This window comes from Mixophyes fleayi, chromosome 4 (assembly GCF_038048845.1).
Source record: "Mixophyes fleayi isolate aMixFle1 chromosome 4, aMixFle1.hap1, whole genome shotgun sequence".
Taxonomy (NCBI): Eukaryota; Metazoa; Chordata; class Amphibia; order Anura; family Limnodynastidae; genus Mixophyes; species Mixophyes fleayi.
Genome location: NC_134405.1, coordinates 843,974 through 857,199, shown reverse-complemented (window position 1 = coordinate 857,199; position 13,226 = coordinate 843,974).

Here is a 13,226-nt window from a genome sequence, read left to right as displayed (position 1 = left end):
TGGTGGGGTCAGGTAGGTATGTGCCTCGAGACAAGGTCAGAGATGTAAGGGGGAGAAGTGCTGGTAAGGACTTTGTAACTGAGAGTAAGGAGCTTGAACTGAATTCTGAAACGGATAGGGAGCCAATGAAGGGGTTTACACAGGGGAGAAGCGGAAGATGTGCGGTGGGAGAGGGAGATGAGCCCAGCCGCAGCATTCTGTATGGATTGAAGGTCAGAAATGTGAGAGTCAGAAAGGCCAGTGAGAAGGAGGTTGCAATAGTCAAGACAAGAAATGATAAGTGAATGGATCAGGATTTCGGTTGCTTCCTGAGAGAGGAACGGACAGATTTTCGTGACGGAGGAGGAAGTGGCAGGATTTGGTGAGGGACTGGATATGATAGTTAAAGCTGAGGGCTGAGTCAAGGGTGACTCCAAGGCAGCCGTCTTGGGTGACAGGAGAAAGATTGATGTTGTCAACCAAGAGGGAGATATTGGGAGGGATCGCAACATTGGCATAAGGAAAGATGATGAGCTCAGATTTGGAGATGTTGAGTTTCAGGAAGCGCTGTGACATCCAGGTAGTGCCAGCAGAAAGACAGCTATATACCTGGATTTGGAAGGCGGGAAAGAGGTTAGGGGAGGAAAGATAGATTTGCGTCATCAGCATAGAGATGGTATTGGAGGCCAAATGACTGAATGAGTTCACAGAGAGAGGTGGTGTAGAGAGAGAAGAGCAGAGGGCCAAGAACAGAGCCATGTGAGACTCAAATAGAAAGGGGAAGAGGGGGGGAGTAAGAGTTGGAAAGCAGACACGCTAATAGAGTGACCAGAGATGTAGGAGGCAAACCAGGAGAGAGCTTTTTTGTGAAGACCTGTGGGAGTGAAGGGTGGTGAGGAAAAGAGAATGAATGACTGTGTCAAGGGAGAAGTGACCTTTGGACTTAACTGAGAGTTGTTTGTTACTTTAGTGAGGGCAGTTTCAGTTGAGTGAAGGGTGACGGAAGCCAGACTAGAGAGGGTCAAAAAGTGCAACGGCACTTACCGATGTCCGCGCCGATTCTCCGCTCCGTGCTACCGCACTTCCGGTTAGGGCACGGCGGCAGGTCAGCTGATCTGGGCGGGGAATTCAAAATCCTATTTCAGGGCTGCTCTGACACACTGTCTGTGTCAGAGCAACGTGTTACCTGTATCTGGCTGCGCTTCCTGTGCTTTGGTCTCCCTGGTGTTCTCCCTTGTTTCTTCTGATTCCTGTGTACCGAACTGGCTATATCCAAGACCACTCTCCTGCTTTATCCCTGGTACTGCACAAACGGACAGATCTCTGTGTACCGAACCGGCTATTCTGGACTACGCTTCTGCTCCTGGGGCTGAACAGCGGATTGATTCCTGCACGCCACCAGTTTCTACTCCAGACCACTACCTTCAGCAAAACCCACCCTGCCTTGCGGCGGTTCTTGGAGAAGATCGGGAGGGCGTTAGACTCCGCGCCCTAGGAAGGCCGGCGTAAATACTGACTAAGGTAATCTTGAAACCTAACAGTTTGCTCTGACCCCCCCCCCCCCAACATATCTATCTGATGGATGGATCCGGGAACCCCTCTGCTAGGGAATTATTGGAACATTTAGCTGCCCAGGTAGAGGAACAGGACAAGAACCAGGCACAGTTACTTCAGTTTCTTCAGAGCATGTCTGCTCGCTTGGACACACTTCAGGGTGTGGTGTCCGCTCAGGCAATCCAGGCAGCGGTACCTGATCCGCTACCTAATCCCCCTCAACCTGTTCCTGCTCAGGAGGGTGGTGCCGCTCCTCTCCCGGCAAATTCCCAACTTCGCATCCCTAACCCTACGAAATTCGATGGGGATCCCAAGGCCTGCCATGGATTTTTAAATCAGTGTGATATCCAGTTCGAACTCCAGCCAGGGAACTTCCCTACAGAAAAAGCTAAAGTAGCATACATTATTTCTTTACTTACCGGTCAAGCTCTTGCCTGGGCATCTCCCCTATGGGAACACAATGATCCTTCACTACATAACTGCTCCACCTTCCTGGAGGCCTTCAGACATGTCTTCGATGACCCAGAAGAGTTTCCAGCGCTGCTTCTGGCATCCTTCGTCAAGGCTCTATGACCATAGGCCAGTATGCTCTCCAATTTCGTACTATGGCGGCTGAGTTACGTTGGAATAATGAGGCCCTGGTAGCCACCTTCTGGCAGGGTTTGACAGACCGCATTAAAGACGAACTAGCAGGTCGTGAACTCCCAACTTCTCTGGATGCTTTGGTCTCTTTATGTAACCAGATTGACATCAGATTCCGTGAGCGCTCTCAGGAGAAGGAGAGTTCCCGTTGTTCTCCTTTTCGTCTGGCTCCACGTTTTCAAAGTCCGGTGATGTCTGAGGAGGAGCCAATGCAGTTGGGAAGAGCTCGGCTCTCTCAGGAAGAGAGAGAGAGGCGATTCAAAAATCGGTTATGTCTTTATTGCGGAGAACCTGGTCATTTGTTAAACAATTGTCTTAAGCGTCCGGGAAACGATCGAACCTAACTGATGATGGAGAGGTCAAGTTAGGTGTATGTATTCCCTCTCCTGTTGATTCTAGTTTTTCTATTCAAGTTCTGTTACAATCCGTTGACAAACAGCTTTCTCTTCCAGCACTCATTGATTCCGGAGCAGCAGGGAACTTTATAAGAACCGACTTAGTGGAAAAGTTGTCTGTACCTACTCTTCTGTTGGATCCCCCAATTGCTATCACAGCCATCGATGGAAACCGCATCAGTGGAGGATCACTCAAGAAACGTACCATCAAGCTCTCTCTCCGTATAGGAGCCCTGCATACTGAATCCATTTCCTTGTTGGTCATCCCAGAGGATATTAATCCTCTCATTCTTGGTCTTCCGTGGCTCCAACGTCACTCCCCTACATTGGACTGGCGCACGCCAGAAGTTCTGGCCTGGGGTCTAGCTTGTCTTTCTCGCTGCCTTCCCAGGATCAATAAACTCACCACTAACGAAACCTCATCACTACATACGTCCACTGGTATTCCTCCTCAATACCGTTCATTTTCGGATGTGTTCTGCGAAAAAGAAGCCTCCAAACTACCTCCCCATAGGCCTTGGGATTGTTCTATTTAGCTGTTACCCGACAAAATACCACCCAGAGGACGTGTTTTTTCTTTATCATTGCCAGAATCCAATTCCATGTCTAATTACATAGAAGAAAATCTTGAAAGAGGCTTTATTCGGAAGTCATCCTCCCCTGCAGGGGCCGGTTTTTTCTTTGTTAAAAAAAAAGACGGGGGTTACGCCCATGTATAGATTATCGTGGGCTGAATGCCATTACTGTGAAAAACAAGTACCCGTTACCATTGATCTCAGAGCTATTTTATAGAATAAAAGGGGCTGTTATTTTTTCCAAACTGGACCTGAAGGGTGCATACAATTTGATCCGTATTAAACGAGGGGATGAATGGAAAACTGCGTTCAATACCCATGATGGACACTTTGAATATTTAGTTATGCCCTTTGGGTTATGTAATGCCCCCGCAGTGTTTCAAAACTTCATCAACGAAATTTTTCAAGACTTTCTTTACCACTTCGTGGTGATTTACCTGGATGATATCCTGATATTCTCTCCTGACATCGTATTGCATCGCCATCATGTTTCCTTGGTGCTTGAACGCCTTCGTTTACATCAGCTGTTCTGTAATTTGGATAAATGTATCTTCGAAAAAGGTCATCTTCCCTTTCTTGGACACGTGATCTCTGGGTCTGGACTGTGCATGGAAAGAGAAAGTAAAGGCGGTTTCCGAATGGCCTCAGCCGATAGGTCTGAAAGCGATCCAGCGTTTCATAGGCTTCGCCAATTATTATCGGCATTTCATCAAAGGCTTTTCTTCAGTGATCGCACCCATTACTGCACTAACTAAGAAAGCTATCAATACTAAACTTTGGCCTCCTGAGGCAGAAAAGGCCTTTTCTTCCCTAAAGGAAGCATTCACGACAGCTCCTATCCTTCATCAACCAGATTCTACCTTTCCTTTTTTTCTTGAGGTCGATGCATCCTCCGTGGGAGTGGGGGCTATCTTGTCACAGAAGGACTCCTCTGGAAGATTGTCTCCGTGTGGTTTTTTTTCCCGTAAACTTTCTGTTGCTGAGAAAAATTATGGCATTGGCGATAGGGAACTCTTGGCCATCAAATTAGCCTTAGAAGCGTGGAGACACCATTTGGAAGGAGCTAGATTTCCTATCACTGTTTTTACAGATCACAAGAACCTTCTATATTTGCAAACAGCTTCTTGTTTAAACCCTCGGCAAGCCAGATGGTCCTTGTTTTTCTCCTGTTTTGATATGATCATCACCTTTTAGACCAGGATCTAAGAATAAGAAAGCGGATGCCCTTTCACGGTCCTTTGATGCCATGGATGCTGTAGAGGATATTCCTAGACCCATCTTGGGTCCAAAATGTATACTGGCCACCACCCCTGCTCATCTAGTGATTCCTCATGGAAAGACCTTTGTTTCTCCTAGTCTTCGGTCCAGAGGTTATCGTTTCAGACCGTGGAACCCAGTTTGTTGCAAGATTTTGGAGAGCCTTTTCGCGTGTTTGTGGAATCAAACTGAATTTTTCCTCTGCACACCACCCCCAAAGTAATGGTCTCATGGAGAGGACTAATCAAGAGCTCGAAAAATTCCTTAGATGCTTCATTTCAGCCAAACATGATGACTGGGTTGATTTGTTACCTTGGGCAGAATTTGCTCACAATAATAATTCTCATGACTCTACATCGGTTTCCCCCTTTTTTGCTCTCCAAGGGTTTCATCCAAGAGTTCCTCCTTTTAATAATTTGCCTACATCCGGAATTCCTGCTGTAGATTCCATGTGGACAAACTTCTCGTCCAGGTGGGATATGATCAAACGTAACCTGCTTCACACCACTGCCATCAGCAAAAAGGCGTTTGATAAGAGAAGAAGACCTTCCCCATTACTCTCTCCTGGCGATAAGGTATGGCTATCTACGCGGAACCTTCGCCTGTTGGTTCCTTCTAGGAAATTTGCTCCCCGTTTTATTGGACCCTTCAAGATCTTGGAAATTATCAATCCAGTAGCTTTTAGATTAAAATTGCCTCCTACCTTGAAGATTCCCAACGTATTTCACATTTCCCTCCTCAAGCCACTTGTCATTAATAAATTTTCCTCTTCCAAAAGAAACTGTTAAAGAGGTTCCATACCAAATTTCCTCAGAAACCTTATAGGCTGTCCGGTGGCCATCCTTAATGGGGGGGGGGGGGTACTGTAACGGCACTTACCGATGTCAGCGCCGATTCTCCGCTCCGTGCTGCCGCACTTCCGAGTAGGTCCCGGCGGCAGGTCAGCTGATCTGGGCGGGGAATTCAAAATCCTATTTCAGGGCTGCTCTGACACACTGTCTGTGTCAGAGCAACGTGTTACCTGTATCTGGCTGCGCTTCCTGTGCTTTGGTCTCCCTGGTGTTCTTCCTTGTTTCTTCTGATTCCTGTGTACCGAACTGGCTATATCCAAGACCACTCTCCTGCTTTATCCCTGGTACTGCACAAACGGACGGATCTCTGTGTACCGACCCGGCTATACTCCAGATTACTCTTCTGCCTTATCCCTGGTACTGCATAACGGACAGATCTCTGTGTACCGAACCGGCTATTCTGGACTACGCTTCTGCTCCTGGGGCTGAACAGCGGATTGATTCCTGCACGCCACCAGTTTCTACTCCAGACTACTACCTTCTGAATATACGGTTAGTGATTCCACTTATCAATTTCCCTGTGGATCTGACCGTGCCTCTACATGTCCATCTCATAGAACTCTTTTCTTACGTCAGTAGGCTAAACCTGGAGGCCGCGACCTGCGGTTCTCCGGCAGCAAAACCCACCCTGCCTTGCGGCGGTTCTTGGAGAAGATCGGGAGGGCGTTAGACTCCGCGCCCTAGGAAGGCCGGCGTAAATACTGACTAAGGTAGTCTTGAAACCTAACAAAAAGAGAATGGGAAGAGAGAAAGCGGGTCAGGCGATTGAAGACAAGTCTTTTGAGAATTTTAGAAGCAAAGGGAAGCAGACTTATGAGGCAATGGTTGGAGAGAGAGGATGGGTCAAGGGAGGGTTTCTTGAGAATATGGGAGATGAGCGTATGCTTGAAGGCCGAGGGGAAGATACCAGTTGAGAGAGAGAGGTTAAAGATGTGAGCAAGGTGACAACAGGCATTGGAAGAGAAGGAGTAGAGGAACTTGGAAGGGACAGGATCAAGATGACAGGTTGTAGAATAGGAGGAGGAGAGAAGAGAGAGGATCTCAGGCGCAGTTACAGGAGGGAAGGAGCCAAGGGTGGCAGAGTGAGTGATAGAGAGGAGAGGTGGGGGGAGGCAAATCTCCCGAGAACAAACATCTTGGTGGATAAAGTCAATTCTGTCTTTGAAGTAGGTGGCAAAGTCAAGAGCGGTGATGAATGATGGGGAAGGACACAGTAGAGAATTAATGGCAGCAAAGAGGCGTCAGGGTGTATTGGATAGGGAGGAAATGAGGGATGTGAAATAGGTTTGTTTGTCAAGAGAGAGGGCAGAATAGTAGGAGGAAAGGATGAATTTAAAGTGGATGAAGTCAGCAATGGAGCGTGACTTCTTTCGTTGGCGTTAAGAGGAGCGGGAGCACTTTTAGAGGAGACGATTAAGAGGGGATGTCACGGGCACTAGGAGTCTTTGCCCAGGATATCACCAGATGTAGTCTTACCAGAGTAGTGTATGCACACAGTGGTCTTCTGGTAGCAGGGTGACTAGCGGAACAGGAGAATCAGCAGATGGTGAGAGGATGCTCGAGGAAAGTCTATGACTAGCAGTAACAGGTTATGAGTTAAACAATATGAACATGAGGATCTTGATGGACGTGAAGACGTGAGGAAAGTCAGTGGTCTGCGTACAGCAAGTTGTACCACCGCTTGTAGTGATGGGACAGGTTCCAGGTGCAAGTAGGTAATGGGGAAGTCAGTGGTCTGCGTATAGCAAGTTGTACCACTGCTTATAGTGAGGAAACTTGTAACTGGTGCCAATAGGAAACAGGGAGTCAGTGGTCTGCGGTCAGCGAGTTGTACCACTGCATATATAGGTGAGGATAGTCACTAGGGTAGATGAATGGAGCATCAAAGGTAACACGGAGAGCACAAGGAACTTGATTCCAATGGTATATATAATACAATAGCAAATGACTAGCGCTGCTTGGAGATACAAAGTCACTACTGAAATCCAGGACATATGAGACAAAGTCAATAGCATCTATAACTTCGAGAGATAGAGGACTCCATAGATGAGCAGAACACAGTCCAAGCGGATATGCAATAAGCTGGTAAAGTCAATAAAAGATAAGCATACCGCGGTTCAGTTGAGCAGGCTGTCACGAGAGAAACACAGGGATAGCTGAGCGGCTGAATGCCGACACGAGTAGAGACCACAGGAGAGAGGTAGCGGTAATCCGTGTCTGTGAAGCACACAGACAGAGAACATCACACGAGAGGAGCAATGATGATTCTTGCGGAGGTCAGCAGGAATAGTAGACACGATGAAACACAGGAGAGTTGAAGCGGTCAGGCAACCGGCAATGCAGTAGTCAGGAATCAGCTAGGACTGAAGACACGATGAACACAGGAGAGTTGAAGCGGTCTGGAAACCAGTAATGCCGTAGCGAGGAATCAGCTGGAACTGATGACACGATGAAACACAGGAGAGTTGAAGCGGTCTGGAAACCAGTAATGCCGTAGCGAGGAATCAGCTGGAACTGATGACACGATGAAACACAGGAGAGTTGAAGCGGTCTGGAAACCGGTAATGCAGTAGCGAGGAATCAGCTGGAACTGAAGACACGATGAAACACAGGAGAGTTAAAGCGGTCTGGAAACCGGTAATGCAGTAGCGAGGAATCAGCTGGAACTGAAAACACGAGGAAACACAGGAACACCTTCAGAGACTCACAGGGAATGAGACTCCAAGATCAGGCCACGAGGTATTGACCACAGGTGCTTTAAATAGGGAGTGTTGCCTGATCAGCCAATAAACTAAAAGCAACAGGTCTGAAGAGTTCATAGAGGCTGCGCATGCGCAGACCATCAGGATGGCGGGCGGCCACGGTTCCTAACAATGGGAGAAGAGGCACTCACAGTCCGGTGAGTGACAGTACCCCCCCTTTTAAAGGTGGGCACAGAACACATGGAACCGGGTTTGCCCGGAAATTTGGAATAGAACTTTTTTAGAAGAGCTGGGGCGTTGAGATCCTCAGCCCTAATCCTTGAACGCTCTTTAGGGCCAAAGCCCTTCCAATGAACGAGGAAACGAAGAACACCTCGCGAAATTTTTGCATCCAATATATGTGTGATTTCAAAGTCCTTCTCTTGAAGAGCTTGAACTGGCCGAGGTGCTGAAGGAGGAGCAGAGAAACGGTTGATAATGAGAGGTTTGAGCAATGACACATGGAAGGCATTGGAAATATGAAGGTTCTTAGGAAGTAAAAGTTTGAAACAAACTGGGTTTATCACTTGAATGATCCTATATGGACCAATAAAACGAGGAGCGAACTTCATAGATGGGACCTTCAAACGAATATTTTTGGTTGATAACCATACACAATCTCCAATTTTAAGTGGTGGAATAGCCCGTCTCTTTTTATCTGCAAAGGACTTATATCTGGCAGATGTCTTCTTTAAACAGGTTTTGACCTGAGACCAAATATTTTTGAAGGTCTGACAAACAGTCTCTACAGCAGGAACTTGGGTGGGAGGGAGGGCAGGAAATTCCGGAAAAGACGGATGGTAACCGTAAACCACAAAGAATGGAGTTTTAGAAGATGATTCATGATACATGTTGTTATGAGCGAATTCAGCCCATGGAAGCAAATCTACCCAGTTGTCTTGGTTGGCTGAAGAGAACATCCTTATGAAAGACTCAAGATCTTGATTGACCCTCTCGGTCTGTCCGTTTGAGGATAGTAGGAGAATGAGAGTGATAATCGAATACCCAAGGTCTTACAAAGGGCTCGCCAGAATCTGGAAACAAATTGCACCCCTCTATCTGAAACGATCTCTGAAGGACATCCATGAATACGGAAAATCTCTTTAATGAAATGATCAGCCAGGGTAGATGAAGAAGGTAAACCGGTCACAGGAACAAAATGTGCCATCTTCGAAAATCTATCTACCACTACCCAAATTGTATTACACTTTTTACTAGAAGGACGATCAGTAACAAAGTCCATACTAATATGGGTCCAAGGCTTGGAAGGAATGGGTAGTGGTTGAAGTAGACCCGCCGGTGTTCTGCGGGAGGTCTTGAACTGGGAACACAATTCGCAGGCAGCCACAAAATCTTTGACATCTTTCCTCATGGAAGGCCACCAGTATCTACGAGAGAGAATTTCGAAAGTCTTGCGTTCACCAGCATGTCCAGAAAAACGTGAAGAATGAAACCACGACAGGATTCTTTTCCTAAGGGATGGAGGCACGAGAGTTCTCCCAAATGGTAGCACCTTAGTGGATGAAGCGGCCAGAGAAACACATTTGGGATCTAATATTGAGTGGTTAGGACCATCTTCAACGTCTGAGGACGTCACGAATGCCCGAGATAGGGCGTCTGCTTTTTTATTTTTAGCAGCTGGTTTGAAGGTTATAATAAGTTCAAAACGAGAAAAGAAAAGAGACCATCTTGCTTGACGAGGATTCAAACATTGAGCAGACTGTAAATATGACAAATTTTTATGATCTGTAAAAATTGTCACAGGATGGCGAGCTCCCTCCAGCAAATATCTCCACTCCTCTAATGCTGCTTTTATAGCCAGCAACTCCTTGTCCCCAATGGTATAATTTTTCTCTGCAGGTAGAAGACCCCGAGAATAAAAGGCACAAGGATGGAATTTTTGTTGCTCCGATCTTTGGGATAGAATGGCTCCTAAGCCAACATTAGAGGCGTCTACCTCTAGGAAGAAAGAAAGCTACACATCAAGCTGTCGAAGAACAGGAGCGGAGGAGAAAGACTCTTTGAGAAACTGGAAAGCTTGAAGGGCCTCGGAGGACCATTGTTTCGTATTAGCCCCTTTACGGGTTAGGGCCACAATAGGAGATACAATCGAGGAAAAATCTTGGATGAAGCGTCTGTAATAATTAGCAAAACCTAAAAAACGCTGAATTGCACGAAGAGTAGTTGGCTGAGGCCAACGTAATACAGCATTCACCTTGTCTGGATCCATCTGAAGACCGACTCCGGAGACAATATATCCCAGAAATGGAATCTGGGGCAACTCAAATTAACATTTTTCTAACTTGCAGAATAACGAATTTTTTCGGAGTCTGGAAAGGACTTCTGCCACGTGTTGATGATGCGAAGGCAAGTCCTGGGAAAAGATTAATATGTCGTCCAGATAGACGACGACACAAACATATAACAAGTCCCGGAAGATCTCATTAACGAAACCCTGGAAAACAGCGGGGGCGTTACACAACCCGAAGGGCATAACTAAATACTCATAGTGCCCATCTCTGGTGTTGAAAGCTGTCTTCCATTCGTCACCGGACCTGATTCGAATTAAATTATAAGCACCACGGAGATCAAACTTGGTAAAGATCCGGGCTCCCTTGATGCGATCAAAAAGCTCAGTAATTAATGGAATGGGATACCGATTTTTGATGGTAATGACGTTGAGTCCACGATAATCTATACAAGGACGTAATGACGCATCCTTCTTTTTCACGAAGAAGAATCCTGCTCCAGCGGGAGAGGAAGAAGGTCGAATAAATCCTCGCTGGAGATTCTCTTCGATATACTCAGGTGTAGCTTGAGTCTCCGGTAAAGAAAGTGGATACACACGACCCCTAGGAGGAGTCTTGCCAGGTTGAAGATCAATCGGACAGTCCCAAGAACGGTGAGGAGGAAGACGTTCAGACTGAAGCTTGTCAAATACATCGGCAAAGGAAGCATACTGAGGAGGAAGACCCGGTGGACACGGTGAAATAGAGGATTGCTGTATCTTGAGTGGAACAACTTTAGTAAGGCAATGATGATGACAATTAGGGCCCCAAGACGTAACTTGAGGAGTGTTCCAGTCAATCTGAGGAGAATGCAGTTGAAGCCATGGAAGGCCTAGAACAATAGGACTGGTAGTAACAGGAAGAATTAGAAATGAAATTTTCTCTTGGTGTAAGGCTCCAATTTGAAGAGTTACTGGAGACGTACTCTGAGTAATGAGACCATTAATAATACGTGATCCATCGATTGCAGTAACGGTAATAGGTACCTTTAAAGAAACCACTGGTAGGGACCATTGATTCACGAGGGATTTAGAAATAAAGTTTCCTGCAGCTCCAGAATCAATAAGTGCTTGGGACACAAAGGATTTGGTAGCTAAGGAAATGGTAACATCAAAAGCACAAACTTTTAATTTCGTGGAACTTGGAGAGGACTCCAAAGACCCTAACTTCACCTCTCCAGAACTAGTTAGGGTCTGGCATTTCCCGACTTTTTAGGACATGAGTTGAGCATGTGAGTAGAATCAGCACAATAGATACAGAGTCTATTTTTTACTCTTCGGTCTCTTTCCTCTGAAGTTAATTTGGAGCGACCTATCTCCATAGGTATTACTGGAGATGGAGGTTGACGAACTTGAGGTCCTGAGCGAAGAGGTGCCTTATGGGAAGTTGTTTTCTGTGAATCTCTCTCACGAAATCTCATGTCCACACGATGGCAAAGAGAAATCAAATCCTCCAAGGAAGAGGGTAATTCTTGTGAGGTCAGTGCATCTTTAATTTTATCAGAAAGCCCCTGCCAGAAGGCGGCAATCAAAGCCTCAGTGTTCCACTGAAGTTCAGAGGCTAGTATCCGAAATTGAATGATGTACTGAGCTACAGTGCGAGATCCTTGGCGTAGACGGAGGATGCTAGATGCAGCAGATATAACACGACCAGGTTCATCAAATACACTTCGAAATGGGGAAATAAATTTGGCACTATCTTGTAGCAATGGATCATTTCTTTCCCATAGAGGGGAAGCCCATGCAAGAGCTTGTCCGGAAAACAAAGAGATGAGATAGGCCACTCTGGAACGATGAGTAGGGAAATTGTGAGGTTGAAGCTCAAAATGGACAGAGCATTGATTCAAAAAACCCCTACATGTTTTGGGGTCTCCATCATATTTTGAAGGAGTAGGCAGGTGTATCGTGGAAGCAGTGGACACCTGGGATGGCACTGGGGAAACAGGTGATGACACAGGAGTATCAACAGTGGCTGCGGTATTTTGCACAGAAGTTTCTTGGGAGGCTAAAGTCTGATAACATTGCAGCAACTGTTGTTGGCGAACATCCTGTTGTTCAGTATGGGTAACCAGATACTGCAGCATCTCTTTAGCTGAGGGTTCGGATCCTGGGTCTGTCATGGCCTGTTCTTACTGTCACGGGCACTAGGAGTCTTTGCCCAGGATATCACCAGATGTAGTCTTACCAGAGTAGTGTATGCACAAAGTGGTCTTCTGGTAGCAGGGTGACTAGCGGAACAGGAGAATCAGCAGATGGTGAGAGGATGCTCGAGGAAAGTCTATGACTAGCAGTAACAGGTTATGAGTTAAACAATATGAACACGAGGATCCTGATGGACGTGAAGACGTGAGGAAAGTCAGTGGTCTGCGTACAGCAAGTTGTACCACTGCTATAGTGAGAGGAATGTCCAGGGATAGATAGGAGGTAGTGAAGTCAGTGGTCTGCGTACAGCAAGTTGTACCACTGCTTGTAGTGATGGGACAGGTTCCAGGTGCAAGTAGGTAACTGGGAAGTCAGTGGTCTGCGTATAGCAAGTTGTACCACTGCTTATAGTGAGGAAACTTGTAACTGGTACCAATAGGAAACAGGGAGTCAGTGGTCTGCGTTCAGAAAGTTGTACCACTGCATATATAGGTGAGGATAGTCACTAGGGTAGATGAATGGAGCATCAAAGGTAACACGGAGAGCACAAGGAACTTGATTCCAATGGTATATATAATACAATAGCAAATGACTAGCGCTGCTTGGAGATACAAAGTCACTACTGAGATCCAGGACATATGAGACAAAGTCAATAGCATCTATAACTTCGAGAGATAGAGGACTCCGTAGATGAGCAGAACACAGTCCAAGCGGATATGCAATAAGCTGGTAAAGTCAATAAAAGATAAGCATACCGCGGTTCAGTTGAGCAGGCTGTCACGAGAGAAACACAGGGATAGCTG